Genomic DNA, 27336 nt, shown 5'->3' with positions numbered 1-27336 from the left:
ATTGCTTACTTTTCTTTCTCATTTTTGTTCTCATCCAGGGGAGTTTGGAAATGGTTCCTAAGTGAGTGGTGAATCAGGAGGACAGGATATAAGTAAATTAGAATTCTCTATTACTTAAGAGGATTTTTGAAAATCATGATATTTGCCCAAGTATTAATCCAAGGATATATTTTATATATACACACACATATATTTATATATTATTTTATATTCCATGGATCCTATCTGTATATAACTCAGAAGTCAGATGAATGAAAGTCAAACATTCCACATGTGATCACTGCATAATGAGACAGGATATGAAAACATTTATAATTTACAATATAGTGATTTTTAACCCAACAGATAATTTCTCTGGATAATATTTTTTTTCTGTACTAGGAATTGAACTTGGGTACTCTACCACTGATCTATAAGAGCTGGATATATTTTTACATCAGGTCTTGCCAAATTGCCTAGGCTGGCCTCAAACTTGTGATCCTCTTGCCTCAGCCTCCAAAGCCACAAAGATTCCAGGCATGTATCATTACACCTAGCTTGCAGAAATTTAAATAAAAGAGACAAAGAAGGAAAATTGGTGGAATGGTGCTATCCAAAAGATACAATGATAAGACAATGTAGAAGTTAAAATGTGGTTGCAAGTTTTAGTAAACTAACTCTGACAGTTTAGAGATAGAAAGAAGAGCTAGTAATGGCATTTAAAATATGTGATAATTCTGGGATGGCTCTGGGTCTAGCTAGAGCCAGTATAGTTCCAAACTTTCCATATACTTTTGAATATTTGAATCGCTCTTATGACAGACATAGAAGTTGTCATTGTATTTTGGATAAGAAAGAACAATAATTACCATCAGGAAACTAAGGAAAAATTTTTTGTACTTCCTTACCAGGTGTTATTTTTAAATATAAGCTTTCATCTCTAGAAATAATCTCCAGAGATAGCCATTTTCTACTACCCTATAGATAGTGTTTAACTGTTTAATGGTAACCACTATATATGTCATTTTTCTCTGTCTCTCTTCCTCTTTCTCTCCACCTCCCACCCCCACAAACATGCTCTTATGTAAACAAATGTGCATGTACAATGATATTTATAAACACACTTCATATTTAACAATATTGATAGCTGCATAATAAAAATCCTGAATACAATATTATTAGGTATAGTGTTTTAATAATCTGTTTTGCCACCATCACCAAAAGACCTGACAAGAACAGGTCTCCTCTTATAGAGGAGGAAAACTTTATTTTGGCTCATGGTTTCAGTGGTCTCAGTCCATAGATGGCTAATTTGTTGCTCTGCCCTGGAGATGAGGCAGAACATTATGGTGGAAGAGTAGTGGAGCAAAGGAACTCATGACATGACAACAGAAAGCAGAGAGAGAGCGGGAGCACTCTGCTCAGCAAGGACAAAATATAATCCTCAAAGGCACATCCCCCAGGATCTACCTCCTCCAGCCACACTCCGCATGCCTACAGTTACCACCAAGGGATTCCCTAGGGGATTAATGCACTGATGAGGATAAACCTCTTATAACCCAATTATTTCAACTCTAAACTTTCTTGCATTGTCTCACACATGAGCTTTTGGGGATACCTCGTACCTAAATTATAACATGTAGTCATCATAAGTAAGATGTTCAGATCTGTTTATCATACATATATGCTACTTTGAATCTTTTAACTTGTACCTTCCCATTCCTTCCCCACCATCCTGTCTTTGGAAACTACTGTTTTATTCTTTCTTTATATTTTTGGCCTTTTTTAAAATTCCACCTATAATTGAGACCATGTAATGTATTTTTTTTCTATATCTGACTTATTTCACTTAATGTCCTCTAGGTTCATCTGTGTTGTTGCAAATCCCTTTTTTAAAGGCTGAATAATATTCCTTTGTGTGTTTATGCATATATCATATTTTTTAATCTTATCATCCATTAAAGATCACTTAGGTTGTTTCCATGTTTTGGCTATTAGGAATAATGCCATAGTGAACATTGGAGTACATATATATTTATGAGGTGATTTTATTTATTTTGGGTATAACCTGAGAAGGAAGATTACTGGCTCATATAATGATTCTGTGTGTGTGTGTGTGTGTGTGTGTGTGTGTGTGTGTGTGTGTGATTGAACCCATGTTTTCTCTACCTCTGAGCTACATCTCTGCACTTTTCTAAACTTTTCACTTATTATTAACTTAATGTTTTGCACTACAGGGGAAGGAGCCCAGGAGCACTCTATTACTGTACTATATCCCCAGCTCTTTTTAATTCTTTTTTTTTTTTTTTTTTTTTTAATTTGAGACACTGTCTTGCGATGTTACTGAGACTGGCCTTTAACTTGTGGTCTTCCTATCTCAGCCTCCTGAGTAACTGTCATTTCAGGTATGCTCCACTATACCTGGTTCTATTTTTAAATTCTTTCGGAGTCTTCATATATGAGTTTTCATGCATATGAAAAGTTGTCCATAGATTCTTATATGTAAATGTTTGTGCCTATCAGTGTAAAATAATTCCTAGATATATATCATTAAAAACACTGATAGGTGTTTTTATCAGTTTATGATGATATTTATCAGTGTTTTTAATGATATATATCTAGGAATTATTTTACCCAAACAAAAGTATTGGATCTACTTACACATGCATCAGTAGATTCTTAATATCTATGCATGAGTTGTTTTAGGCTTTACCTGGTGTGTTAGCTTTGGGTCACTGTGACCAAAGTACCTGACAAGAACAACTTAGGTTAAGTTTATTTTGGTTCATGGTTTCAGAGACTTTAGTCCTTGATTGGTAGACTCCATTGCTCTGGGCCCAAGTTTAGGTGGGGCCTGCAAAGGGAAGCTGCTCAGGACATGGTGGGGTAAGTGGCAGACAGGCAGATGAACCTTCCTGGGCAAACCCTCACTTACTTATCCGCTTCAGTGATGTTCCACCTGTCTACAGTTAGTCCATTCAAACTAGGATGGACTGATTATGTTTTACCTCTCCTAATCTAATCATCTCCCCTGCTATATTAGCACAAGTGCTTTGGGGAGGCACCTCACACATAAACTGTAACACCTGGATAAGGATTCTTTATCTTCTATTTACTAAAATATATTTAGTGAATGCTTACTGATGTAATACTTCATCAATGTTGTTTTCACAGAACATATTTTATAGAGTTTAGAATATTTTTAAAAATACAAACTATCTAACAATGTGTTTCAGCTTGGACCTTGCTTTAGGTCATTTTTTTTTTCAATTAAGCAAGTATATATTAGAAATTCAAGTTTTGCTCATCCACCGAAGAAAACTAATTTTTGATTAATTAAGGAAAACAATATATAAACAAAAGTTTCACACAAACAGAGATGATCCAGGGTGAAGTATTGACTTTTTTCTGTTTTCTCCTTTAGAGATGACCAGGACAGCATTAAAGTTTCCGTCTCAGTTTGAACATAAGAAGTCTTTGTTCTTACTGTGGGCATCTGAACTCCCTTTGCTTAAAATTTTAATATTAGACAGTATGTAATTCTAAATACTTTTCCTGCTCCTTTGATATGTAAATTATTTACAAAGCCTCTTTCCTGTTTTACAACCTACAAGTGTCTTTCTGAAGTACTCTGGAACCATCTCTTTGAAATGTAATTATCTAGGAGAAAAAAGTCCCTACCTCCCAGTCTTTGGGAGGGAAGGTAGGAGCTAACCACAGCAGATGCCTTGCCTCAAGTCATGAGATGCCCCCATCAGAAAGATACTAGAAAATTACCTTTTGGTAAAGCTCACTGGCAAACATAAATAGTCTTTAGTCCCCACAAACTCACAAACTCTATTCTGTGTCAAGCTAGGAGATACAGCATGTTACTCACCTTTACAAATGGATTAACATAATGCTTTAAAACAACGTATTAAAACAATCACGAGGTCATGTCATCTGAAATTTCAATCTGCAGTGCCTATAAACAACGAAAATCAAAATTACTCAATGTTTAATAATTGAACTTTTAAAAGTAATATAGACTGATTTTAGTATTAAAAGGATGTGAATGATACTCTACCTTTAAAATAAATATAAATTATAATGTGATTACATTGTTTTTGGCTTCAGTGGATTTCAACTCAAAGACTCCTTTGAAAACATAGACCATATTTGTGAAAAATTGTGGGGAAATTTTATATTTCAAAGTAACATTTAAAGTGTGTACGTGTAGGTCTATATGTATGTTTCACTAAGCTCTTTTTTTCTTTTTGGCACCAGGGATTGTACTCAGGGGTACTTAACCACTGAGCCATATCCCCAGCCCTTTTTTCACATTTTTATTTAGAGTCAGGGTCTTGCTAGGTTGCTTGGGGCTTTGCTGAGTTGCTAAAACTGACTTGGAACTCACAGTCCTCCTGCCTCATCCTTCCCAGCCACTGGGATTACAGGTATGCACTATACCCTCACCTTTTAACGTGTTTGACAGACATAATTTATAAGGGATTATAAGGAGTCAGGATTATATTCAAACAATGTGGGAGTATAAAATTATGACCTTATCATTTAGTAAAATAAACTTTAGATTTTGTATTATTTGAAAAACTACAGCTAAAAATTATGAGGAGTTGGAGCAATGCCACTTGTACACACATACACTGGGCAAGGAATAGTTGCACAATAAATTAAGAAGATCACATGCAAATTCTTTAATTTTACTTTATAGTGACTGACATATGCCTAAGATTTGCACATGAGTATCTTAATTTTATATATTTCTCTCATACTATATATTCGCTTTTGTTTTAGGAAAATATTTAATCAACACAAGAGATGCCAGGAGAAGACAGATTTGGTACATCTTAAAGATGTTTATTCATAGAAAAATGTATCCCAATATGTGTCATAGATCTTCACAAGTGCACACAAACTTACATACATGTGCATACAATATTCCTACAGAATCATTTTCCTATCTGAAATAATCATTTTCTACTTCTAAAGACTTTGTGGGAAAGATGTGGGGAAATGTAACTTTGAGAAGAGCTTAGAAGAAATTGAGTTATTTTAAGTACAGTAAATAAATGTTGACTTATATATCAAGATATTGCTTAAAAACACTTCTAAAGGCACAGTCATAGTGATTTTAATGAAGATTCTTGCCTGCATGCTAAGACCTGAGCTGACTGTCAGTGAAAGTAAACTTAATGAAGTCAGATAATCTCTGTTCAGTCATGAGTGCCCATGTGGACATGGGCTCTGAGCTCTGCCATTTGTTAAGTCCATTGTGAGCTGTAAAAGCAACCTCTCAACCAATTCTTCCCACTGTGTTCAGCTATAAGAAGCTTTCTGTCCAGAGGAGAAGAAAGACTAGCCTGGGTAAAATGAACTGTACTAGACACTGGGATGCACCCCATATATATTGGTAGAAGCTAAAAGGTTGAGCATATGAAATTAGAAAGGAGAATAATGGTTGCTAGAGAGTAGGAAGATTGTGGGAAATAGCTTTGGAGAGAGGTTGTTTAACAACTACAGGGTGCAATTGGATAAGGGAATAACTTGATCTATTGCACAGTAAAATAACTATGGTTGGCAACAATTAATTGTGTATTTCAAAATAACTGGTAGAGAGGATTTTTAACCATTCCTGACACAAAGAAATGATAAAAATGTTTGAATTGATAGATATGCTAATTATCCTGATCTGATTATTAAACCTGTACTGTAATTGTTCCATTGTACCCCATAATATGTTTTATAAATATGTGTCACTTCTGTTTTCTGTTCCTGCTCTCTTTAAGCTGTTCTCTGTCTACAAATCCAACTACCTTTGCTGGGACCATCAGAATACTTACTATATTTTGTGGAATGAAATGTTGCCTGATTCTAGAAATAAGGCTAGTTAAGATCTTTAAAAAAATAAGAAATAAATATGTAGTTTAAAAAATACCACAATGGAAACCACCTGGAATTTTTCTTAACATAAATATGTGCCTCAAACGATAGGAATTTTATTAGAATATTTGAAAGAACATCCTTGAAAAGCTTTAAAATAATTTTAATAAAGGAAGACAGATATTTTAAGAACTATTATAATACAACCCTATTCTAACAGTTTAAATTATCTCTTAGAATGTGTAGGTGAGAGTAATTAAAATAACCCAAATAACCCTCCTAACTTTCTAGTTTCTATGAGTTGAGGATTTTGATATCCATTACTATTAAGTATAGCAGACTTTATTTCGAAACCCTGCCCTGTGCTGTAGCCTTACTGAAGACAGGACTCTGATGACAAAGAGTGACAGCGAATCAGTCTTAAATTCCATATGGTATCTGCTTCTAGATTCCTTTAGGAGCCCAAACCTCCCATCCTACTTATTGGGACCCCATTGTTTACATCAGTTTTTTTCACCACTGTGACAAAATGACCTGACAAAAACAATTTTAGAGGAGGGAAAGTTTTTATGGGTCTCATGATTTCAGAGGTTTCAGATCATAGATGTCAGCTCCAATGCTCTGTGCCCTAGATGAGGCAGAACATCATGGCAAAAGGGTGTGGTGGAGGAAAGCAGCTCAGAACTTGACACCAGGAAGCAAAGAGAGAAAACTGTGCCCAAAAAGGACAAAATATAAGTCTTAAATGTATGTCCTCAAAGATTTACTCCCTCCAGCCACACCCTACCTGCCTACAGTCACCAGTCAGTCAGTTCATATCAGGGGATGTTTTAGTCAACTTTTTCACTGCTGTGACTAAGCGATCCTCTCAGAACAATTGTAGAGGAGGAAAAGTTTCTTGTGGGCTCACAGTTTCAGAGGTCTCAGTCCATAGGAGGCCACCTTCATTCCTTGGGGCTCAAGGTGAGGCAGAACATCATGGCAGAAGAGTGTGGCAGAGGGAAACAGCTGGCATCATCAGAAAACAGAGACTCCACTTTCCAGATATAAAATATATATCCCATAGCCAAATGCCAATTCCCACCTCCACCAGCCACACCCCACCACTTCAATTAATCCCATCAGGGATTAATTCACTGATTGGGTTAAGACACTTACAACCCAATCATTCTCCTCTGAACCTTCCTGCATTGTCTCACATGTGAGCTTTTGGGGGATACCTCACATCAAAACCATAACAGGATTAATGCACTGATTAAGGCTCTCATAATACAATCATTTCACCTCTAAACTTTCTTGCATTGTATCACACTTGAGTTTTGCAGAGACAGCTAATATCTAACCCTTAACACTCACCCATTATAAGTTTGTCATTCTTTTTGACAAGAAGGACTTTGTTATCTCATACTGAAGGGATTCGGGGCTCTGTATTTATAAATTTCCTCCTGTAACCTAGTGATGTATTACTTATAAGCACCTGCACCAGGCTCATCAACAGATCTTATTTGAAGCTGACCTAGCCTAGTGCTTACTGGATTCTAAACCTTTATTCTGATAGTTCCACTCTGGTTTTGCAGGAAACCCTTGTGAAGAAATATAGCTAGATTCCCTATTCCGTTGCAATAGGGTGTGCTCTGTCATAGAAATGAAGACAGTGGAAGGACAGTTCCAAGGCTAAAAGGTGGACCTTATAGATGCATGCTGTTTAGTTCAATCTAACCATTCCACAGTATATGCAAATTTCAAAATAACATGTCATACACAATAATTATATATATTTTTGTCAATTAAAAATGTACTTTATTTTTCTTTTAAAGTAATTATTCCCTACTTCTAGAAAAGTGAAATGTGTTATTCAGGCAACAGAGATATGCATTCTTCATGAAACTGTGGAAAATACCATCAGAGTCCAATTTATAATGGAATAAAATGTGAAGTTCTACCAGAATTTAAAATCTAAGTGAGAACACACCTGAGAACAATGGAGGAGTTCTACTAACAGTAACTCAGAGGGGACACGGCAAGAAAGGTAGATAGTGGAACACTGAATCAAAGATTTTCACCCTGGTTAGAGAATGACTAAGAGACCTGTGTCCTCAGAATTCCATTGACTCCAGAGCTAGAGTTTGAATGATGGTTGTCTCAGTTCCATGATGAGAAAGCAGGAGTTGCTTAGAAATATAGAGCAAAGAGGGGTTTCACAAACATCCCAGGCATTCTCACCCTCCTCAGAAATGACAGTATTAATTTTTTTTGGATTTGTAATTTCTAGATTTGTGAAACTGGATGATAGAGAAATTCATTTTTCATTTGTTGTGTTACCAAATTATACTCCAAACTGGTAGCCCTAGAGACCTCTGCTGTATGTCTTAACTTTTATTCATTTCTTCAGCTAGTATGTATTGTACATTTGTTGTGTCTTTCATGTACCTGAAATACAAGGGGTAAAATAAGGTGGAACAAAGTCTAGTGCTTGCTGATAAGTGTAGATTGAATTTATATTTGATTGTTTTTTCTCTTGTAATACAAAATCTTTTTCAAAATGATATAGATACTAGAAAAATATGAAAGACTTATAACCTCATTCATACTAAAACAACATTTATTTTTATGATTAAATTAAGGTAATATCTAATAAAATCTTATTCTCCTCCTTCCTCCCTCCCTCCCTTTCTCCCTTCCATCTTCTTTCCCTTTTCCTTCCTTCTTGTTAGAAAAGAGAAAGATGCTATTTTTAAAGAAAATATCTAAAAGTTAGCATTAGAGTTAAAACAAAATGTCACATCAATTGGAATATTATATTATTGCTAGGAACACAAAAACCAAAAAATACTTCCACACCCAAATTTAAAAAAAAATATATATATATATATATACATATATATATATATATATATAAAACTACTCACTGAATTTTTAAAAATTTTATTTTAGTTTTTATTCTTTTAGCCAGACATGTTGAATTTGAGAATCATTTCCCTGGACTGACTTCATTTTAATTCTATTTTCTCTTCAATTAAGTCATTAACAATTTTAATCTGGAGAATTTTTTTCAGTATTATATATTTTAAAAAGCAAAAATGTGGAAGTAAATGTGAGAAATATCAGGGTTTCCTAAAGTTATTCATGACTCTGCTAGGCCATTGAGTTACCATGCAGAGTCCCAGATAGTCACATGTCAGGAGTGTTAGATGGGCTGGGAGGTGGGGGGTCATGAACAACTTTATCTAATACAATTAAAATGAATGATACTATAGTAAACTTTGTCAAGAGAGAACAAAGCATATGACTAGGATATGGAGGTTTAAATACTATAGTTTACTTTTCATTCAATCTTTAAATTTTTCTCAGAAGTACTTTTGTTGTTATAGTTAAATGAACAGACTGGTGAAACTTTGAAGCTTCATTTCTTAATTTTTTTATGTTTCATAGGTAAACTTTACTTCAAATAAGTTGCACACTTATTAACTATAGAATTCCATTCTGATCATATTATTTGATCATGTAGTGTCCACCACAAACATGCCATAGAAGTTTCATCACCCTAAAAGTTTTCCTTCGAAGTTGATTTCTCACCTTGAAGTCCTCTCAAAATTGGTACCAGGGCTAGCCATAGTACCTCAGAGTGTAACTGGAGGTAAAATGGAGCTTTCCAAAATGTAATGAAGGTAAAAGCCATATAAATGTGTTCTGATCTTTGATGTCTTTGTAAAGATAATTTAGGACACACACACACACACACACACACATACACACACACACACACACACACACACACAGGAAAAAGCATGTGAAGACAGGGAGAATACAGCCAGCCACATGCCAAGGAGAGAGGTCTCATGTGAAATAAACCCTACCGATGCCTTGATCTTGGACATCTAGTGTCCATGACTATTCGAAAACGAATTTCTGCTGTTCAAGCTTCCTACTCTGTGGAACCTGTGTTGGAAGCTTAGGCAAACTAATGCATCTACTCTTACCTTCCAGGCCAAGAAATCAGTGATTGTCCAGTGTCGTCACAGTCTCACCTTTCAAAAATTTCACGTAAGTACAACCATTCAATATGTCACATTTTGCTTTTGACTCTTTTTACTTAATGTGTTTTGAGATTCACCCATGTTGTTGCATGTATTAGTATTTGTGCATTTTTGTTGTTGAGGAGTTTTCTATAGTGTGAATGTATCACAAATTGTTATCTTCATCTGGAGAGACATTATCCAGTGTATGGCTGTTATAAAGTAATTCCATGGTGAACATGCAAATGTATATTCACATTTGAACATACTTCACTTAGAAAATACCATGCTAGTTTTAGAAGTTGGTGTCTGTATTGAATTTCCACACCAATACAGCAGAGGTACCACCAGTTCTCATTCTAACAAACACATGTTTCCATCAGACATTTCACCTTTATTCTACTAAGGGTGTTGTCATATGTGATTGTGATTTTAATTTGAACTTTTTTGGTAACTAGTAATATTGACTGTCAGTCCATGTGTTTATTTGCCACCCTTGTGCTTTACAAGTGTCTATTGTAATAATTTGCTGTTTCATTATTGGGTAATTTTTTTCGAGTTTTGTAATCCTTTTATATAGTCCAGATATAAATGCTTCTCAGATATGTATTTTTGAAAAGTTATAACTTGTGGTTTTATTTTATTCAAGGAGTGAAGAATTAAATTATGGTTAAAAGCTTTAATTATTTTCTTTCATAGGCTATCCTTTTCTATATCCCGTTTGAAAATTGTCTAACACAAATTGCACAAAGATTTTTCTTCTATTTTCTTCTTGAAATTTAAATTTGAATTTTTGTACTTAAATATATATCCATTTGAAATTTTTGTGATGTAATATATGTATTGAGTTTCATTTTATTCTGTAGATGTGCAGTTTTTGAGAGGCAGTCATCTTTCATCTGAATAACTTTGGCACTTTTGTTAAATAAATTAACTAGCAAAGTATGATCTAGATCTGGACTCTCTGTTGTGTTACATTGATCTGTCATATTCCAATATCACAATGTAGACTTAAGGTAGTCTTAAAATTAAGTAGGGCTAGTTTTCCAAATTGCTTTACCCATCTCTTCTGTACCCTTTCCCTTTCCTATTGACTTTAAAATCAGCTTTCCAATTTAGTCAAATTGGTCTGTTATAGTTTTTACTGGGATTACATTGAATCTGTTGAATGTGATGAGAGTTTTCATCTTAATACTATTAAGTTTTTCAGTTCATGAACATAGTATTTTCCTCTAGGATTTATTAAAAAATCTTGGTAAAGTTTCATACTTTTCAACTTAAATGTCTAAATATTATGATTAAATATATTTCTATGTTTTTATTTTTTGTACCATAGTACGTGGATTTATTGATTGTTCACTTGCTTATTTCATTGTTCATGTTCATGGAGAACTTATGAATATCACTACATTTTGCAGATTGACTTTTCAACTGCAAACTTCCAAATTTACTTATCAGTTTCTATAGTCATCTTCAAATAAAGTCAAATTAATTATTTCTAATAATTATGCCCATTATCTTTTTTGCTAGCTTATCACAGGGACTAAGGTCTCTAATGTGTAAAAATGGAAAGCAGGCCCTCTTTCCTTTGTCACCTGCTCTTCGTGGGAATGCATTCAGCCTTTTTTCACAGATGTGCTTTATCTAGTTGAGGAATTTTCAAAAGGCAGATCCAACCTCGCTATTGTATGCATTTTGGAAGTGCCACTTTGGCTAGAGGGTATATATTATAGAATGGATTGGAGGGTGCACAACTGGAAAACGAAATAACTTAAAAGGTAAATATCGTGGTCAAGATAAGAAAGGTATTTTTTATTGGTCTAAGAAAGTGGTTGAGGGGATGGAGAGACATGAATTAGTTTGAAGGATTTTAATGGGTAAAATCAATAGTATTTAGTGAATGAGAATATGAGCAAACTGTTAAAAATACTCTTATGTGACAATACGCATGGTTGCACCAACTACTGAGTTAAACATTGGAGGAGACTGTTTTGTAAGGTGCTGATAGGATAATTGTGGTTTTAAACATATGGAGCAGATTTCTTAGTGGTTCTTATAAAGTGGGCTTGTATATCTGGACCACAGGTAAGAAGTAATTATAATATTTTAAGAATGCTTGTCATAATAAATGATAAAACTTTGTCTAAAACATATATGATTTTCAGTCTGAAAATCCTTTTTGACATAAGTGAGCTAATATAAATTAATTTTAATCCTTGTTTTATAGGACACATTTTATGAAATAGGTTAAACTTGTTTTAAGCCTGAAACACTTTTCTTGAATTTATTATTTTCTTCTTCCTTTTTTTTAATCCTTTTATTCCACTCTCTCACTGATTCTCTTGAGGCCTTTACTCTTACAGTAAAGTAGGGTTTGGTAAGTCATTTCTGTAAAACACTGAAAAGCAAATATTTTAGAAATTTGGGACCACAGTTTATGTTCCTTGATTTTGTTGGTTTGTTTGTTTGTACAGCCATTAAAAGTGTAGCAATCATTTTTGGTTCATGGACCAATACAAAAATAAATCACAAATCAAAATTGGTTTATGGGCCACAGTTTTTCAACCTTTCCTCTTACTGGCAGGGTATGCTCTGATTTTCACCAGTCCTTTACTCACTTCTGGTAATCTGTTCTGACTACAATTCCCTTCTGACTTTAAGCATTTCCTAAGTGCATTAAAATAGGTTTTCCCTCTTATACCCAATTTGATTTATTCTGTGAAAGTGCACTTTAAAGATTTGATTCCACCCTTAAGTCATGTTAATCACATCCTTCTATGCATTCACTGTAATTTTTGAGTATTCTATCATATTTAGAAGTTTCTGTAGAAAGTTTTCATTTTATGTTTACCTGTCCTATTAGATAATGTCTGACTAATGGCAAGATCCATGTCTTCTAGATGCTTAAAACATAATCCCAGGTCAAGAAAAAAATTACCTAATATGTATGTAAACTCATTAATTTAAGTGGAATCAAATATATTTGAATCTATTTGCAACAAATGCTAATACACAGTGCTAATTCATGCCATTATATTGTGAGAGATAGCATGCTATATAAGTAACCTACTGGGGCAGACATGTCCACGTGAAATTAAACTTTATTTCTTAACTATACTGAAATTCTGGGTTTAGTTTAGTTTTTGCTTTACCAGATGTGGATAATGATACTTTGATTTACAATGTTCTAGCATGGATTGGTCAAAAAGTGTGGTGTTATTACTATTATTAAACTGAACTCATACATAAGACATTTATATTTTAATTAGAATTTTCAATATCTTTTCAAATGAATTATCATATTAAATACCATTATGTATGATATATTTTATATGAAGCTCTTCTCTCCCTCAATCTAAAAAAAATATTCTTTATTTTTCTATGAAACACTGACTGTCACATAGATTGTACACAAGTGACAGCTAAGTTTATTATAAAACTTCATAAGGAATTTTTAAGTGTACAATAACATTGTAAAAATGAAATATTGCTTGGTCTAAAAATAAAGGAGTAATTTAATTTAGAGAATTCTGTAATTTTTAAGAATCATTCAGTCTCTGCTGGCCTACAATACACACATACTCATTCCTTGGGGATTGGTGGTGGCAAGAATTTATAAAGGTCCAATATCTGTGAGATTAAATTAGACTGAGGAAAGCTACAGGGTTCTCCTGTGTTTTGATGATACAATTATTTCAGAAACAAACTTGATTGTATCTAATAACAGAGTATTCATCATAGGAAACTCATGCCATTGGAGACATTATAGCAGCATAGATTTTTTTTCAAACCCATCCAAATAAATTATGTCAGAAAAAGATTTAGTAGTTGTTTAATTTATCTCATAAAAATAACCATAAATATCAGCTTACTTACCAAGGATAAAATGTCCAGAACCAATAATAACATTTAATGCATTATGAGATATAACCCTATGAAAAAGCAACATAATTATGTCTAGTGACATGCTACAATTTTATTAGGGCTAATTAAATTATACTATTGGCAAGTTTTGCTTATTTGCCTTATTTAAAAATAAACAACTGTGATTTAGAGGTTAATTGCAATATTTATAAGATAATAAAATTGCTTCTCCATCAACTTTTCCCTTTATAAATGCAGATGGATAATTTGTTACTCTGTAAATAAATTTTCAGGTTTATTTTTAAACATCATACACTAAAGAACATGAAGAACATAAAAAAGCATAAATATAAAATTTGATTTTAAACTAATGATTGCTCTGTATTTCTTTTATGTGGAGGAATTAATATTTTTCAAACCTAGAAATATGGTCTCCTATATTTAAAATCACCTTGCTTTTGTGAGATTCTGTCAGAATCCCTGATGTTTTGGTAGCAATTCAGTTGTGCTCACTTTTGTTCAGCCTTCATATGCTCTCAGATTCATTGACTTTCTTTGTAACCCTTTACTCCATTTTCAGAGTTTTTTTTTAATAAAAATCCTTAAACTTGATAAGGTTCATGTATACTGTTTTAATAGATAATGTTGCTTCTTTTGCAGGTGTCTCTATTCTTGTCAACTTCAGTATTTACATCTATGTTTCCCCCAAATTTCACCATCTTTGAGAAGCACTTAGTTCTTATTAAATTATATACTTTTCCAATACTTCAGTAAATAACTGGCCATCCCAACGACCAGTATAGCATAAGGGTGTGAGTTTCATGCTATTCAGGTTATATATATTTGAATTACAGCTCTTTCATTTACCAGCAATATGACACTAAGCAGTATGCTTAAAAACTCTAATCTTTAGTTCCCTCAACTCTAAAACAGGGGTAATACTAAAAAATAATTTAATTAGATAATGCAACTACCCCATGTTCCAATGATTTTTATTATGGGTTTTGTTTTTCTGAAGTGCAATTGTCAGTAAAGTCTATATGTTCAATCCTATCTTCATTAGTGAACTGTCAGTTCTAAATATGCAGAAATACGGGTCAACAGGTAAAAACTACTATAGAAATCTAACACCTCAGAATACACCATAGATACATGTGTTTAGTGAAAAAGAAAAAAAGAAGTGTTTTTGACCTGAAAGAATTCAGATATTAATGAGGTGGTTTATAATTTAGAGAGGAAATTGTTTCTTTAATTTTTCTTTGGGCTACCCTTATGTCTAAGTAACTTGATTCCAGGCTGCTGTAATTCAGGTAAATGCTCAGGGGTACAAGTAAACAAGGTCATTGCAGGATCTAAAATCGGTAGAATTGGTGCTCAGATCATTACACACAGAAGCAAAATTTTTTTCCAACAGAGCCAAAATAAAATCAAGTGATTCTATTTGGAGAGTCTGTGTGCAAGCCATTGTAATATGAGTTGTGCCTGGCCATGTCAGAGATTGAGCACCTCCAAGGCTTAATAAAATAGCTAAGAATTTTGGGAATAGAGAACCTTTGCCTCAATTATGATTAGTTTTTGTTTAACATGAATCATATTCTAGATGATTATCATTTTTTTTGCAAGGGCAATAAGTACATTTCATAATCCAAGCACCCAAGCACATATTTTCATTTTTTAGTCTATAATCATGTGTCCCTGGATAGAAAACTTAATACTGACAAATATAGTGCTAAAATGTTGCAAACCATTTTTCAATACTGATAAAACAAAATCTCATATTCCTTGTCTTGGGATTTTGTTTTATGGTCCTTATAAATTAGAGTGTTTGGGAAATACATTGGAGAGACTTGCATTGTGAAAAGATAATCATTTCATTTCATGTAATCTTTTCATGATGTACTAAAATTTTCTAACATTATGATATGATCTACTCTAATTTATTTAAGTCACTACTCTTTCATTCTATGCTTTACAGATATGAAAATACTATTGAAGTCATCATAAATGTGCTAAAGATACTGAAATGATTCTTTTCAAAACCATTTTCTTTGGAACCTATCAGCATTCTTGGAAATATATCCTTCTGATATATAATGTGAAATATAACACTAAAATAAGTCATACCCATTCTAAGATGTTATTATTCCAATTGTATTTTTCCTGTGCTATTTTTTTAGAAGCTTTGAATACAACTAACAATGAAAAGCACACAATTGGCAGGATTTGAAAGAGAATTTGCCTCTTTCTAATAAAAACCCATTTCTCATTTAGGGAAAAACATGATTTATGAATTTTCCAATGACATACATGTAAATATCCATATAAAACTAAATTTTAAAATTACAGATTTTAAAGCATTTCACAATTTTTACAACTGAAATAGGTGTAAAATATTTACTTCATGACTATATATGTATTTAGAGAAATTGATTTAGAATGGCACAAAGTGTATAAAAAATGAAAATGTTTCAGCTCATGTGTTTTAAGTAATGCAAATGTAGAAAATTACAGTCTTGCTTCCTAGTGCATCATAGATATTTTAGTTCAGCTCCTAATTTTAAAATAGCATAAAGTGATTAATATTCATCAAAAGGAAGTGGGAAGAGAAGCATCATTTTATTTTCAATTAATAGAAAACATGGCATTGTCTATTTTTAGTCTCCTAGCTATTTATCCATTCCCTATGGAAGCAAATGGGCTGCCACACTCCTCATCTGCTTTCTTGCTGAAAGTGCTTGCTTGTGCTGCCAAGCTCACCACACAATTTCTATCTGGCATTGAAGCACTATCTTTTTCAGCCATGCAAGTCTGTGTTCTGTGATAAAGTTCAGTTATGGGCGGCCTTGCTGACTCTATGCTGCTAAGAATGAACTCTCTCATGCTACAGTATTCCATTTGAAACTCTTCTGATGCTTGGCTTTCTTCTGAAATTGTGCTTGCATCCTAATGGTTGTCTCTTTAATATTTTAACACATGGTACTTGTTTAATATGAAGTAGATATTTAACTCTACATTTAACAGCAAAGGAAGTTGCTGACTACAACAGAAAATAAGTTTTATAATTAATCACAATTTATATACTTGATTTAATCCAGAACAGAGTATTTTAAAGTGTGGATTTACAGTTTCCGGGTGACTATGGAAGCAGTCTGACTTGTGATATGTTGCTCTGTTCATTTCAAATTCTACAAGATCCACAGTGATTATTTCAGCCAATGTAATAGCATAGTACTCTGTCTCTGCAAATCTTTGCAGTGTGAAAAATGAATGGATCAGTTGCAACTATCATCCATGTGTTTAATGTAGGTATAGGAATCATATTGGAGCAGTCATTTTTGGTCTTTTGTATGCACTTGGATACTTGATTGCTTCTAAAAGTTAGATTGATAAATATATTTTAAAAATAAGATTTTAATGTATATTTGAACTTAAACTATAAGAAAATGCAGGAACCAAAATTTAAATGGCAACAATAAATTATTGAGCAGTAGTAAATGAAATAAAATTAAAACATTATTGAATAAAGCAATGTTGTAGAAAATGTAGTCCAGTGGTAGACTGTGTGCTTTACATGCATGAGAATCTGGGTTTGATCCCTATCTGTGCAGAGAGAGTGAGAGAGAAAGATAAATTTTGTAGATGTTCTTAGTAATGTGTGTTTTAAAGGGAGAATGAAGGTAAGATTTCTCTCCTTATTGTCCATGTATACATGGGGAAAAATGCCTGGACAAAGAGCCTGAATCTTAAGAGAGAATTGCAAAGGGGACCCTCCATAGAACTATATTCTGTAAGTGTTATAACCTCAAAAATACAGTTTGACTAGGAAAAAATCATTAAATCAAGGTGTGTCAGAAAAAGTTTATAAGTTCATCTAGTCTGGACTAAAAAATAGAGAGAAAAAAAAGAAAAAAAGTTAGCTAAAACATAACAGTAGCCAACTTCCAAGCAGGTTTATCTATTTGAATTATATAACAAATAGAGTATTTGAAACGGCAACCTGAAACCTTAGCATGATATTCCTTACCCAGTGATCTATTGGGTACATTGCAGAAACAAAAATCTAGTAGGATACATATATTGTATACCAACATTACACACTATTTCCAGAGATTAATTAAAAACATTTCTAGAATTATGTTCCCAATACAAAATAAGGACCTACGAGATGGAACATTCAACCCCTGAGGAGATATAGCAGAATGAACATGGTATCTGTCCTTTAAGAACTTCAAATAATAAAATCATAGAATAGGCCATCTCCAGAGCCGAGGTCTGTGCCCCAGCCTGCCATCTCCAGCACCCGCATCCCCACAGCCTAGTGCATGAGCTGTAACTGACTATATATCAACATGTGGGGGCGCCTCTGCCTGCTAGCATTGATTGTTCCTGACCTAGAGGCCACCATTCATAGTGGGACAGCACCCTTCTTGGAACACAGCATTATCAAGTTTCTCTCAGGCATCAGGCTACTGAAGACTAGAAATTTTGAACAGTACAGAATAGTTTTATGTAGAATTTTTTATTAGTAGAATTATGATTATTCCTATCACACCTACTATTATTCCTACTTTATTCTTTTATTAATAGTTTTATCACTCTATTTTCCTCTTATCTATCTGTTTCCTTGGAGATTCTTCTCCCTAACAACCTATTTCTTTTAATTCCACTTTCACTATTCCTACAAAATAGAACCTCTATAGACTCTCTTCTTATTAACGTTATAACCTACATCCCTCCCCATCATCTTTATCCGCCATTAGAAATTGTGGTCCTTATTTCAAACCATTGGTTATGTTGTAGATAATAATCAAACTCATCATCTTTGTTTATTAAGACACTATAGTTAATACCTTAATAGGGACTATTTGGGTTAAGGATGCATATTGTTTGTATGGTGTGCTGCTAATATTGATCTCTCACTTCAAGGTGAGGTATTGGAAACCTACAGACCATACACAATTTAAATAGATCAATTTCAAGCAATGAAATAGAATAAATCATCAAAAGCCTGCCAACCAAGAAAAGTCTGGGACCAGATAGATTCTTTGCCGAGTTCTACAAGACCTTTAAAGAAGAACACATTTCAATACTCCTCAAAGTATTCCATGAAATAGACAGTGAGGGAACCCTTCCAAATTCATTCTATGAAGCTAATACCACCCTGACACCAAAACCAGACAAAGACACATTGAGGAAAAGAAAATTCCGACCAATATACCATTGCTATATCAAAAAAATCCAATGACAGCATGGCAGAAGAAATGTCAGAAGGGAGTTCAGAATGCACACAATTAAAATAATCTAAGAAGCAAATGAGATAAGAGAGCAAATAGAGCAAATGCAAGCACCAATAAACAGTTAAAAGAGCAAATGCTTATTGGTTCTCTTCATTGATTTTGGTGAATCATATGTCTTAGAAACCTGTCAATGACTTCAAGATTTTCTATCTTGTTGGAGTATGGATTTTCAAAATAGCTTGTAAATATGTCTTGTATTTCAGTAGTGTCTATCATGATATTTCCTTTTTCATCATGAATTTTAGTAACTTGAGTTTTCTCTCCCCTTCTCTTCTTTAGTGTGGCTAAGGGTTTATCAATTTTATTTATTTTTTCAAAGAACCAACTTTTTGTTTTGTCAATTTCTTGATTTATTTTGTTTCAATTTCATTCATTTCAGCTCTGATTTTAATTATTTCCTGCCTGCTATTACTTTTTGTGTTGATCTGTTCTTTTTCTAGGGCTTTGAGCTGTAATGTGAGGTCGTTTTCTTGTTGACTTTTTCTTCTTTTATTGAATGTGCTCCATGCCATGAATTTTCCTCTTACTACTGCTTTCATAGCATCCCATAGATTTTGATATATTGTATCATTGTTCTTGTTTACCTCTAAAAAATTTTTATCTCCCTTTGATGTCTTCTGTTATCCATGCATCATTCAATAGTGTATTATTTAATCTCCTGGTATTGGAGTAGTTTCTGTTTATATTTTATCATTGATTTCTAATTTCATTCCATTATGATCTGATAGAATGCAAGGTAGTATCTCTATTATTTTGTATTTGCTAAGAGTAGCTTTGTGGCATAACATATGGTCTATTTTAGAGAAGGATCCATGTGCTGCTGAGAAGAAAGTGTATTCGCTCATTGATGGGTGGAATATTCTAAATGTCTCTTAAGTGTAAAGTATTGATTGTGTTATTGAGTTCTGTGTTTTCTTTGTTCAATTTTGTTTGGAAGATCTGTCCATTGGTGAGAGAGTTGTGGTAAAGTCACCTAGTATTATTGTGTTGTGGTCTATTTGATTCCTAGAATTGAGAAAGATTTGTTTAAGGTACATGGATGTGCCATTGTTGGGGCATCACTATTTATGATTGTTCCTGCTGATTTATACTTCCGTTAAGCAGATGAAATGTCCTTCTTTATCCCTTCTGACTAATTTTGACTTGAAGTCCACTTTATCTCATATGAGGATGGATACTCTGGCTTTTTTGCTGTGTCCATGTGCATGGTATGTTTTTCCCCATCCTTTCACCTTTAGTCTGTGGGTATCTTTTTCTATGAGATGAGTCTCTTGAAGGCAATATATTGTTGGGTCTTTCTTTTTAATCCAATCTGCCAGCCTATGTCTTTTGATTGATGAGTTTAGGCCATTAACATTCAGGGTTAATATTGAGATATGACAGGTATTTCCAGTCATTTTGACTTATTTTTGGTTTTTAAATTTACTTGGTTTCTCCTTTAATTGGCTATTTCTGTAGGGTAGTTCTTTCCTTTGCTGACTTTCAGTGTTGTTTTTCCTTTCTTCCTCATGGAATATTTTGCTAAGAAGGTTGTGTAGTGCAGGCTTTATATTTGTAAATTCTTCTAGCTTTTGTTTATCAGGGAAGGATTTTATTTAATCATCAAATCTGAAAGTTAGTTGTGCTGGGTATAAGATTCTTGGTTGGCATCCATTTTCTTTCATAACTTAAAATATGTTGTTCCAGGCCCTTTTTGCTTTTAGGGTCTGGGCTGAGAAATATGCTGATATCCATATTGGTTTCCCTCTATTTGTAATCTGATGCTTTTCTCTAGGAGCCTTTAAAATTCTATCTTTATTTTGTGAACACTTAAAAGAGAAATTAGGAAAACTACCCCATTCACAATACCCTCAAATAAAATAAAATACTTGGGAGTCAATCTAACAAAAGAGGTGAAAGACTGCTACAATGAGAAAGAACACTAAAGAAAGAAATTTTAAAAAAACCTTAGAAGATTGAAAGATTTTCCATGTTCCTAGATAGACAGAATTAATATTGTCAAAATGGCCATACTACCAAAAGTGCTATACAAATTAATGCAATTCCGATTAAAATCCCAATGATGTACCTCATAGAAATAGAGAAAGCAATCATGAAATTCATTTGGAAGAATAAGAGACCCAGAAAAGGTAAAGAAATCCTTAGTAGGAAGAGTAAAGCAGGCATATCACAATACCAGACCTTCAACTATACTAAAGAGCAATAGTAACAAAAACAGCAGATACTGGCACCAAAATAGATAGGTAGACCATGGTACAGAATAGCGGATACAGAGACAAACTCACATAAATACAGTTATCTCATACAAGAAAAAATTGCCAAAAACATACAATGGAGAAAAAGTAGCCTCTTCAACATATGGTAGTTGGAAAACTGGACATCTATATGCAGCAAAATGAAACCGAATCCCTATTTCTCATCCTTCACAAAACTCAACTCAAAATAGACCAAGGACGTAGGACTTAGACCAGAGAACTTGCACCTAATAGAAGAAAAAGTAGGTCCAAATCTTCATCATGTCAACTTAGGACCAGAATTCATTAATGTAACTCCCAAAGCACAAGAAATAAAAGTAGGAATTCATAATTGATATAGATTCAAACTAAAAAGCTTTTTCTCAGCAAAGGAAACAATCAATACTGTGAAGAGAGAGTCTACAGGGTGGGAGAAAATCTTTCCCACATACATTTCAGATAGAGCACTAATCTCCAGAATATATAAAGAACTCAAAAAACTCTACACCAAGAATACAAAGAACCCAATCAATAAATGGGCTAAGGAAATGAGCAAATACTTCACCACAGAAGATCTACAAGCAATCAACGGATATATGAAAAAACGTTCAACATCTCTAGTAATAAGAGAAATGCAAATCATATCTACCCTAAGATTTCATCTCACCCCAATTAGAAAGTCTTTTGTCAAGAATACAATCAACAATATATGTTGGTGAGGATGTGGGTAGAAAGGTATACTCATACATTGCTGGTGGGGTTTAAAATTGGTTTAGTCATTCTGGAAAACAGTATGGAGACTCTTTAGAAAACTTGGAATGAAACTACCATTTGACCCAGCTATCCCACTCCTTGGTTTATATCCAAAGGACTTAAAATCAGCATACTACAGTGACTCAGCTAAATCAATGTTTATAGCAGCTTAATTCACAATAGATTGTGGAACCAACTTAGATGCCCTTCAACAGATGAATGAATAAAGCAACTGGTGTATATACACAATGGAGTATTATTCAGCCATAAAGAAGAATAAAATTATGGCATTTGCAGGTAAATGGATGGAGTTGGAGAATATCATGCTAAGTGAAATAAGATAATCCCAAGAAACCAAAGACTGAAAGATTTCTCTGATTAGTGGATGATGACACATAATGGGGGATGGGAGGGAGACAAGAATGGAGGAAATATGGATTGTGTAGAGGGGAATGAGGGATTGGGATGGGGCAGGGGGAAGAAAAGAGAATAGAGACAGACATTACCCTATGTGCAAGAAACATCAAAAATTGGATAACCTAAAGAAAATGGATAAATACATAGACATATACAGTTTATGGAATGGGAATGCAGTTCAGTGGTAGAGTTTTCTTAGTAAGTACAAGACTCAAGCATCAATCCCAATAACTGGAAACTAAACCAAACCAAACCACCCACCAAGAATCAACCAAGAAGAAATAGAAAACATCACCAGAACTATAATAAATAAGGATTCTGTATCTGTAAACAAAATCTTCCAAAAAAGAAAAACTCAAGACCAGATAGCATTACAAGTGAATTCTACCAAAATGTTAAAGAAAGTAATTGCAATAGCAATTCTTCTCCTGGTTGTGGTGGCAAATGCCTATAATCCCAGCAACCATAGAGCTGAAGCAGAAGTATCACAAATTCAAGGCCAGCCTCAGCAACTTTATGAGACTCTAAGCAACTTAGTGAGACTCTATCTCAAAAAAATAATAAAAGGGAGAGGGTTAGTAATGTTGTTTATTAAAAAAAAAAAAAAACCCTCTGGGTTCAATTCCAAGGATCCCTACACAAAAAAGAGGGAAAACTTGCAAACTGTTTATGAAGCCAGCATCATCCTGATGCTAAAGCCAGAAAAAGACACAAGAGAAAAAAAAAATGGGTGAATATCATTGATAAAGATAGATGTAAAAGTGCTCAACAAACATCAGCAAAATAATGCAGCATATTACTGTGACAAAATGGGATTTATCTCTAGGAAGCAATAATGATTTATCATTCAAAAATCAATTAATGGAATAAACAACATTATAGAATAAAGAGAAAAATCATATGATAATCTCAAAAGATACAGGAAAAACACTTGATAAAATTCAATGACTTTTCATGATAAAACTGTCATCAAATTTAGTATAAAAGGAAACTAACAAAGTAAAAACCATATATGGGTATTCCATACAATTAATTTTATACTCAACTATATATCTCTCTATCTCATTGTCTTCATTGAAATGCATGGAGGTACACACATATGCCTAAATAGAGCTGCATTTCTGACTCTGTTCACTATCATAAACAGCTCAACCATTAAAATCTGAAAGTTTTCCTCTAAAATAAAGATATTCCCATTTTAATAATGATGGTTAAATATATTACTAGACATCTTAGCCAGAGGAATTAGGAGAGAGAAAGAAAAAAATCAAGGTAAAAAAATAAGTAAATCGATACATGCCCATGGATATGATCTTACAGTTAAAAAGTGTAAAAACAAAAACCTGTTAGAACTAATAAATTCAGCACCATTTCAGTACACAACACAAAAATCAGTTGTAATTCTATACATTGAAAATAAATTCCCTGAAAAAAATTTAAAATATTATTTACAACCATATCAAAAGAGTAAGATACTTGGGAAGAAAGAACCTGAAAGATATACAAAATGAAAATTATGAAACTCTGATATAACATACACAATGAAGACATACCATGTTCACCGATCAGAAGATTTAATATTATTTTAATGTCAGTACGACTCAAAGTTATTTATAGATTTGGTACAATCATGTAAAAATTCCAATAGCATTTTCTTAAAGATATAGCAAAAACAATTCTAAGATTCATAGTAGAACCACAGAAGATCCCACACAGCCAAATAATTTTGCAGTTAGATAAACAAAGCTAGAGACATCCCACTTCCTGGTCTTCAAGTTTATTACTGTGCTATCCAAACTTTATGATACTGGCATAAAGATCAGAAATAAACGCATTCACACCATGCCTGTTGACCTTTGACAAGGGAGACAAGAATAAATAATGAGAACAAGATAGTCTCTTCAATAGTCTCTTTAATAGCTGAGAAAACTCTGTATCAGTTTTTAAAAGAATGATATTGAAGCACATCCTACACAAAGACAAACTCAAAATGTGAATATTTAAACATCAGACAAAACTCAAAGAAGAAATTTAAAAAAAGATGCTTGGATATTGGAGGTGATAATGATTTCTTAGATATATCTGAATTTCAGGCAATAAAAAATAGACAAGCAGATTAAGTCAAAATAGAGAGCTCTGCACAGCAAACAGAATAACCAATAAAAGGAAAAGGCAATCTAAAAAATGGAAGGAAATATTTACAAACCAAGTATTTGTTAAAGTGTTAATATTCAATATATATATATATATTATATATATATATATGCAACTCAATAGCAACAACAATAAATTAAAACCTGGAAAAGGACTTTTCTCCAAACAAGACACAAATTATCAGCAGATAAATGAAAAGGTATTCAACATCACTAATCATCATGCACAAATGAAAACCACAATATAATATCATCTTATACCTATAAAGATGATTTTTAAACCAAAAGATTAATAAATATTGATGAGGATGTAGAAAAGTGGATAAGTTGTACACTATGGAAAGCAGCATGGAGATTCCCCAGTGATCAAAAACAAGACTATGATGTGAACCAGCCTTTTCACTTCTTGTCAAGAAGATTTTGTGGCACAGGATTATCAAAGATAAAGACAGTCACTATCGAAAGAAAAAAAAGTCTCAACCAGGTGTGGTGGCACACCACTTGGGAGACTGAGGCAGGAGAATCATGAGTTTAAAGTCAACTTTAGCAACTCAGTTAAGGCTGAGCCCCTGTCTCTAAATAAAATATAAAAAAGGTTTAGGGATGTGGCTCAGTGGTTAAGTGCCCCTGGGTTCAATCCCTGGTACCAAAAAATAAAATAAAATAAAATAGTTCCTATAAAGGTATCCTGATGCTAAAATTATACACATCCAAAAACATGGGGATTTAATGAAAAAGAAAATGCATAAATTTAAAATCCACCATATCATATTAGTAGTTATTCTAAAGTTAGTATATTTTCAAGAAAACAATGTTTTGAATGTTTATGGGAAACTATAATTAATAACTATCTGAAGTTTTTATTCAGATAATTAATTTATAAAATATTTAACTTAAGTTCATAAATTTGTTTTACTATTTTTATATGTAGTAAACAAATACTTCCAGCAAGGTTTTTGAATAATGTAAATTAACTCAAACAAGTAAAGTACTAATGAACATTCTGCATAAAATTTTAATTAGCAAAATTTCTTTAAATATTTTACGTGCATTTACAAATTAAATATATTTAATTTTCTTTTTAGTCTCCCCACAAACATTCAGAAAATACATAACTTTAAGAAGAAAATCTCTCCTAAAACTTCTTAAATTTTCATAAATACAAGCTTACAAATTTAAATTGCTTTATACATTCTAATACTGTTAACAGAAAAAACATCTTAGATACTTTTGCTCAAATAAAATGTCTATTATGCCACGTTCCCCTAAATATTACAACCACTTCCATTAAATCAAGAATAATATTATTCTAACCTAATAATGAAATATTAGGGACACTGATGAAGCCAGAATTAAGAACAGGTAGTTAGTGTAGAAATAGGAGATCAGGTCAAATCGAGCAAATGGAGGCCATAAAACCATCTGCCTCTGGAAGTTGGAGACTGCCCCTGGAAGAATGGAATGTCAAGAATCTCTGGAGCCCATTGATGACCAAATTTACCTGCCTTTATCAAGGACTGCAAGCAAGGAGCTGCTAATTGGTGCCCCCTGGGCCCTTATCTGCCTGAATCACCTTGGCCCTCCCCCTGCCCATGGCTTCTCACTTGATGCAAAACCAGGCCTAGTCTGGAAGGCAGGAAGGAGAGATAAGGGGGGAGAGAACTGGAGAACAAAAGAGATTTTAATCTATAAAAGATGTAGGGTGAGCACACTTCTTGGGACTTTAGAACATCAGCCATGGCCCCCTTCTTCCTGCCGGGAGAAGTCTGTATTATTACCTTTAAATAAAACCTGCTTAATATGCTTGCCTTGGCGTGCTTCTCTAGTGTTCAAACTTCAACATAGAAGGAGCAGAACTCGTCACCGGTAAATGGCGGTATCACTAATACATTCATTACATCTTGATTCTCTTTTAGTAATGGGCATACTGGATGCTTCCTGTTTTCTGCTGTAGGTTTGTGGAATTATTCATATATTTGTTTACCACCCATACATTTGAAGTCACTTTAAGGCAACCAGGCATGTGCTCTGGGTTCTTCCTGGGTACTAGTTAAACAGGACCATTTTTAAAGCTGCCCCATTAGGTAGATGGAATTTCCCACTCTTCTATTTACAGCCTAATTAAATTCTGCTTTGTTCCCATAATCTTCACTACAGTTCTAAAAGGCATTTCAATGCTTTCTCCTCTGACTCTGCCACAGTTCTAAAGGTTTTTTAATGTCATTCACTGACTTTCAAAACTCTTCACATTTTCACAGATGTTTGCAGAACCTCCAATTCTGATGTCAGGCTAATGGCATTTTAGAAATAATGAAGGAAATTTATGAAGAGCAGAAAAAAGAATGGTATTTTTTGTCCTGTATTGCAGACTGTTTCATTCATTCATAAAGCATATTAAGTTGTTTTTCAAATCTTCTTAAGGGACAATTGCAAGTCCAACATATTTTTCATATAGGAAAGGATAAATATCAGCTATTCTTTCACATTTTAGACAATATCAAGACCAAATTTCAACTGAGATTCTGAAGTCACAGTGTAGAATACTGATGAACTCAGGTTTCAGTGTTGGACCTCATACCAGATTTAGAATTAATCTGGTTTCTTCAGTCACCACCTATTTGACTTGGAAAAATAATACTTAATTTTTAGATAAGTTTCCATGTCTTTACATCTGGTGAAACTATACATACTATACTGATTTGTTGTGAAAATAAAATTATCTCACGTTTCTTTAGTATATTTC

Source organism: Sciurus carolinensis, chromosome 4 (genome assembly GCF_902686445.1).
Source record: "Sciurus carolinensis chromosome 4, mSciCar1.2, whole genome shotgun sequence".
In the NCBI taxonomy this organism is placed as follows: domain Eukaryota; kingdom Metazoa; phylum Chordata; class Mammalia; order Rodentia; family Sciuridae; genus Sciurus; species Sciurus carolinensis.
Note: the sequence above shows the minus strand (reverse complement) of the source record.